Source organism: Olea europaea, unplaced genomic scaffold (genome assembly GCF_002742605.1).
Source record: "Olea europaea var. sylvestris unplaced genomic scaffold, O_europaea_v1 scaffold218, whole genome shotgun sequence".
Lineage (NCBI taxonomy): Eukaryota > Viridiplantae > Streptophyta > Magnoliopsida > Lamiales > Oleaceae > Olea > Olea europaea.
Genome location: NW_019239802.1, coordinates 35,842 through 43,261, shown reverse-complemented (window position 1 = coordinate 43,261; position 7,420 = coordinate 35,842). Strand labels below are relative to the sequence as shown.

The following is a 7,420-nucleotide window of genomic DNA, read 5'->3' as shown; positions in this document are numbered from 1 at the left end:
GGGTCATGTATTTGAAGATGGCGTGCGTTAAACGGTGGGGAGAGATGGAACCGGAAAGGCAACTCGCTGTACAACTTTCCTTGTCTTACAGGCGGGGCAGTGGAGGAGTAGAGAGGAATCTTCAATGGCTTGCCTTGCTTTCTGTTTTACCTGAAATTAGGTTTTTAATTTGAGTCGGTTCAAATTAAGTGATTTAGATCGGATCCAAATAACAGCAAAGTTGCTAAAAGATTAATGGCAACGTTCAAAGAGCGTTGTTAAAATACTTAACGACAACGTACAGTGAACGTTGCAAAAAAGATTAATGGCAATATTCATGTGCACATTGTTAAAATGTTTAATGACACTGGCAACATTCAAGAGCGCGTCGCTGAAACATCTAATGCGTGATGCTAAAACTGAATGATGGCAATACGTACTGCATGTTGCTAAAACATTAAAAGCAATGCGCATTGCACGTTGCAAAAAAAATTGAACGACAACGGACTGCGAACGTTGCAAAAGGGCATTTTAGCAAAATTCCTTATAAAAACGTTGTCAAAACTCAATTTAGTCAACCAATAGCAACGTACACTTGTTGAATGTTGCAATAGACCCCTTTTAGCAACATGACATGCAATTGGTGAATGTTGTCTTTTGTATGTTGCAAAAGGTCTTTTTTCTTGTAGTGGAGATTTTTCAAGACTTTGTGTGCTTGACCTAAACTACAATTGATTATTAAGATTGGACATGGTATTACCTTTTTCCATAACAAAATACAAAATGTCTTGATCATTGTTCGTAAAATTTGTGCACTTGACAGAATTAGGTTATATTTGCTTCATTCTTGTTTGTGAAAATTGGTTGGTAGATTAAAATAAAAGATAACAGGAAAGTTCTAGATGGGATCTATGGAATTGTACTTTAATAAATATTAAGGATTGGACATGATATGTTCTTTACTTCTTTTTCCATGATAAAACAAATAATCCTGATCATTGCTTAAAAATTTGGCGCTCATGACTGAATTATGATATATTTCTTTAATCTTGTTTGTCAAAATTTGTTGGTAGATTAATAAGATATGAATTTGTAGCTGAATTTTCAAAAATAGCACATCGATAAACTTTTTGAAGGATTAAAATATGTGTATTGTCTAAATCTTATCAAGATGAGGAAAAGCAGTATAATTGATGTGACTGGTTTATACTGAAAGTCGGATTAAAAGTAATTTCGACATTGAAATGAGTCCAAAGTAGCCTACTTGAGATAGTCAATTAGATTTAAGGATGAAGCTTAAAGTTTGTGAATACTAACTTGACAACTATGAACTGTGTTTGGCCTGGGTTGGGGATTTCAAGTACCTTTCAACTTGTACCATAATCTTGGGAACCAAGAGTACTGAGGTTATTTCTGTAGCTGTTCCGTCTGTTTCATTGTGTGTGGGAAACAAATGATGAGATTGTAGTATTTTCAGTCTCCACATGTCTATTGGCAGAAGCCGCAGTGAGGGATCTCTGGGAGCTCTTTGAGAACAAATTTGAGGATTTAATAAATCTTTGTGCTTTTAAGTTTCTGAGAGTGGAATATTTGCTTTTAGTTATGACTTCTTTGTGATTTGGTTTCTTGACGTTTTTATCCTTTTAATGCTGTAATTAAGATTCATATAGAGTCAAATTAGCAATATCCTATTTTGCATTTCCTTCAAATTTTTATAGTTGATTGGAATAGAATACTTAGGACCTTCGTCTGGCTTTTATATCATAACATCTATGACCGAAGTGAGCAAAGACAATCGGTTGCTCTTTAGACATTTTATTTTCCTACTAAGAACTGTACATGAAATTAAGTTGAATTTGATCCAAATTTTGTGTGAAATGTTTAGCAAAGTATATGTAATCTTGTGCAAATAATTCCTTTTTGACAAAATGGTTCTAAACGGTTCAAACAAACTATTTGTTTGAGTAGCAATCTCTTGTACACCTCTTTCCAACTACTGAACTCTAATTGTACATTTATCCACAATGGTTACATCAGATGTTGAGTAGGATTTTGAAGAATTGATAGTCTTGTCCACGCTTCCTCGGTGAAAATCCTGTAGATATACATAGTTTGTTATCTTATTTCACCAACATTTTGCTGAAGGTTGGCCAAGTGAGACAAGATTGCACACCGTTAGAATTTGACTCAAATTAAATTATTCTTATTTTGCTATGAGAAAAAGAAACGTGTCGACGAAATCGTTCTGGTAACAAGCGTGAACTACTTGTATTCTCTTTTCCAATATGCCAACTCAAATTTTTATAAGTTTGCAGCAAACACTATGAGCTATTTGAGAAAGAAATTTGTTAACATACCAATTTTACTAAAATTTGAGGCGGACAGAGGTAGCACTGTCTAGTCCAACCCATATCCATATCTCAGTCTGTTATCTTTTCCTCTTTCTTGTAATTTTATTTTTCTTTCAATGGTTTTTGTCTTTTTTAGTATTAAATTTAATGGTGACATACGACCTTGTCGGCTTGGATGATTGTGGGTCGACTGGAAAAACTCGAGCCGACCTGACTAGAAGCTTGTTTATATGAGCCAAGCCTCAAACGTGAGCATTTAATGCCTGCCACACTTGGTGGTTGATGGGAGTCACATCACAGAACATCTAATGTCTCTGTTCTAATTCATTTCAAAAAGTTAACCAATTTTTTTTTTTTTTTTTAAATTATAAAGATCGAATTCAATTTAATAGTTTATTTTTTTAGACAAACAATAATATTTATTACTACGTCATCGTCTCGTAAACAAACATTTAATAATGTGTGCAGAGCATGGCTTATTAGAGAGAACATTTGTCACTGATTTAATCATAGATAAAACTCTACGAACCATATATTTCATTCATGACAAAATTATGATAAAGTTATATAAATGTCTTATAATAATAGGCAAATTTATGGCTCCCACCAAAATTTAGAAGATTATGATTGGAAATTTGCATTTTGTGTTAAGAACTTCGAGAAGATTTTTTGCGTGCAGTAGTGTCTACTATTTTGCTTCTCGTTTTGTTTTACAATATTTTTTCTATATTTCTAAAATATTTTATAAATACAAGAGTTCGCGTACTTTTCGTTGATATAGTATTTTCTATGGACGTAAAATTTTGAAAATATTGAATTGTTGCCCACTTTATTTATTTTAGCCTCGATAAGAGATCCTCGATTTAATTTAGAAGGCACTAAAGCTATTAAAAATGAAATTTCAGAGAACTTGACTTGGGAAGTACTTATGTCCCTAAAAGTTTTTCATGTCATTCTTATTCTCTAACTTTTCGTTAGTTATAATATTTTATATTTGATAACAATTTTATTTCCAAAAGTTCGTAGAAATGACGTAAAACAATTTATTTTCTCATCATATTTTGAAAAAAAATAGTAAATAAAAAGTGCGAAAAATAATTTTTCCTCATTTGAAAACATGAAAACAAAATATTTTGATATAAATCATCACAAGGACGAGACATACTAAATAATGAAATGTTGAAGATAAGAATTCGACAAAAAAATAGTGAAGAAAATAATTGCTACAATGAGCAAAGATTAAGGGGCTTCACTATAATTGAAATGTGGTGTATCAAGTAAAAATTGTCGTGGTAATATAACCATCCATATTTTTATGGTTATGCAATCAAATTAATAGAAAAAATAATACTAAAAAGAGATGAAACATCGTGAATATTATTTTGGCTATCATTTTTATATTTACCAAGAGTGAATAATATTGACATAGATATGGACATGTAAAATGTGACTTACTATTGATTGGGTGGACTCTAAAGAAAAAATATAGAATTCTCATTTCTCTTTGAAGGAGCGTAATTTTTAAAAATGGTCATCTTTTTCAAATTTTTGAATTTATTTTCACATAATAATAGAAAAATTAATTTAAAAAATTGTAAAATTTTAACTCTTTTCATTAAATTCCATGATATTCATTTACTGTGGGTTGATTTTATATTATAATGTTGCTACTTGCTTAATCAATTGCATTTTTATTACACTTACGTTTTAATACCTTCATTTTATTTTTTTTGCTAATATTTAGATTCATGTTCCTCAATTTTATTCTACTAAACAATTAGTAAGTACTTCATTTGTCATCATGTGACTAATTTTTTATTTATTTGCTAATTACAATAGATAATAATTTGTATTTAAAAAAAATATTAAATAGATGTTGCCTTGCGCCTTATTTCTACATAAATTTAATTAAACTTGAATTTTTTAAATTTGAGTCTTTAAATAAAATCCTAGATTCGCTGTGAGTAGAGTTGTATATGTGGCTCGTGGAAGACCTTTTTAAAGTTTTATGTTAGAAAATTAAAAAAACTACTTGTCGTCTATGCACCTGGACATGATCGTCCCTTTGCTGGCCCGTAAGTAGCCTGCATTGCACCACCCAAAAACCTTGTGTAAATCAAGACAATTATAATTTTCATGCGAGGGTGGAGGTTCTAGTGAACATAGATTAAGAAATTTAGCCTTGTTTTTTCTGTGATTCGAGACCACTAGGGGCGTGGTGGTAGCTGATCATGTTTCTTGTATTGGGAGGGGGGGGGGGTTTCTTGCCTGCTGTGGTGGGGTGTGGGGGGGGGGGGGGGGGGGGGGGGTTTCTTGCCTGCTGTAGCTGAAGTAATGGCACTCCAAGCTGGACTGTTGTTTGCCCTAAGACATGGTTTCATGATGGAGGTAGCTGAGTGTGAGAGGAATACCGTGGCCATCATCTAGCTGCCTTTGTATTTTTGGGGTGTATATATCAAGTGAAGCAACAAGAGTAATTGATGTGCTCCAATATTTGAAGACATCCCAAATGCTTGTATTACTTACAATTTCTTTTAATAATACCTTATCTCCAATCAATTATTGGCAAAGATTGATTGAATTGAATATATTATCAATTGAGAAAGAAATGATCTAACTAGGTAGATTATTCAAATTTAATAATGTTTTTGCCTTTAAAATTGCAAGAAGAATAGTATTTAATTGATTGTTTGGAACATTATCGATTTTATTATTTGATTATAATATACATTTTATTTGTTGTTTTATTGTTTTAAATTAACAAGTTCACTACTAACTCCAAAATACACTTAATAGATTTTACACATATACTACAATTTTGGAGCCTAATTTATGAAATTCGCCCAGGCCTCAAAAATCACGGAACCGACACTGCTCACATTCTTGTCGGGACATTGATTAATGGAATACATATTTGCTCAAAATGTATTGATTTACAACATAAGTTGTCATTCTCAAAGCCAGTTGACTCAACAACCCCAATTTTTTTGGTCTACCTATGTATCCCTAAGTCCAACTCGACATAACTCCCTCCACCCCACACCTTCATGGATTACAAATCAAGCCAGCATCATTTGACTAGTAGAAGAGGAAAAGTATTCGTAAACTACTTTCCTTCTCGTAAATAGCATGTGCTTGAAAAAATTGCACATGACCTGCTAACACCTCGAAAATGAGATTTGTCCTGAACTCGAGCAAGCACATATATGGGCTTATGCGCATCAAAAAGCAGGCTAGCCTATCATCTTGATGCAAGAGTGACAAGCAATTAATGCCTGCCACATTTGGCAGTTGATGGGAGTCACATCATAGAATATCTAACGTCTTTTAAAGTTGTTCTAGTTCATTTAAAAATGTTAAAAAAAATAAAGTTATAATGCCCCAATTCAATTTAATAGTTTATTTTTTTAGAAAAGCAATAAAATTTATTACTATATCATCGTCTCGTAAACAAGCATTTAATAATGTGTGCGGAGCATGGCTTACTAGAGAGAACATGCATTTGTCATTGATTTAATCATAGATAAAACTCTACGTTCCTTATATTTCATTCATGGCAAAATTATGATAAAGTTATATAACTGTGTTATAATGATAGGCAAATTTATTGCTCCCATCATAATTTAGAAGATTATGATTGGAAATTTGCATTTTGTGTTAAAAACTTCTTGAAGACTTTTTATGGTGCCGCAAATGCGTGCAGTAGTTTACTATACTACTTCTTGCCTTGTTTTACAATTTTTTTTACATTGCTAAAATATTTATTAAATATAAGAGTTCACCACGTTTTGTTGATGTAATATTTTCTATGAAGGAAAAATTTCGAAAATATTGGGATATGTTGCCCACTTTATTTATTTTAGCCTCGATAAAAGACCCTTGATTTAATTTAGAAGGCACTAAAACTATTAAGAAGGAAATTCCACAGAACATGACTATGGAAGTACCACTTTTACCTGTAAATGCAGAAATTCTTCTAAGTGAAATGTATAACAATCATGCTGAAAAGGAAAGTTAGTGCAATTCTACTCCCCAAAGTCAAAAGAATAGCGTAATTCTTTCACATGATTTATGGGATTCTCTAAACTCCTATAAAAGTACTCCCTTAGTTAGTAGTAGTTAATCACTACTTAGAACAGTAGGTGATGATACAAATGTTGAAATATCCTCCGAGTAATCTAAGTATTACAAAGTGCAGATGTTAATAGTACTTCAGAACCAAAAGGAATAGAGAAACTTGATTTTCTATAGTGGTGGAGGTGTAATAAACAATAATACCCAATTGTAGCAAAAATTGTACATGATCTACTAATGCCTTTGGTGTTTACAGTAGCATTCGAGATTGTGTTTATTTTAAATGGAAAGATTACAAACGATCAAGGCTAAAAGAAGATATAATAGAGGCTCTAATATACTTGAAAGACTAAGAATGTGGAGAATTACGTGTTTAAAATCAAGTTAATAGTTGAGAAGTTGCAACATATCCAAGCATAAGATCTTAATATTTTAAGTTTTAGTTTCTTGATTTAATTGCATCATTTTTTACATCATTTTAGAAAAAATAAAAAATAAATTGTACACAAAATATTTTATTTTTGTACAATTTTAAGTTCGCTGACATTAAATGTTGTCAGTCACATGCTCAAAAAAGTGAGAAGGGTTGTTACTTCCTCTTTAAACAACTTGCATAATTAAATTTTTTGATTTGTAAATTAATGACCAATTAATTTATAACAGTCAACAACATTGGAGTCTAATTTATGAAATTTGTCCCAACCCCAAAATTCCCAAGGCTGGCACTGCTTACATTCTTGCGGTCCATTGATTAATGGAATACATATTTTATTTGCCATTCTCAAAGCACGTTGACTCAACTACCCCAATTATTTTTGGACTACCTATGTATCCCTAAGTCCAAACTCGACATAACTCTCTCCAACCCACACCTTCATGGATTAAAAATCATTTGATTTGACTAGTGTGACTTTCCTTCTCGTAAATCGTATGCGCTTGAAAAAAACACTTTGTTTTATGCTCTCCTTCTCTCCTTGTCTGTACACACATCTACTGCAGCTATGATCCCAAAGAAC

At 32.0% G+C, this 7,420-nt stretch overlaps 1 protein-coding gene across 1 annotated transcript in view; it reads left to right on the top strand.

Moving 5' to 3' along the window:
• LOC111380643 (G-type lectin S-receptor-like serine/threonine-protein kinase At4g03230) overlaps nt 1–7,420 on the top strand; it is a 78,355-nt gene that overhangs the window by 68,803 nt on the left and 2,132 nt on the right. The gene's annotated exons all lie outside the window — the stretch shown is intronic.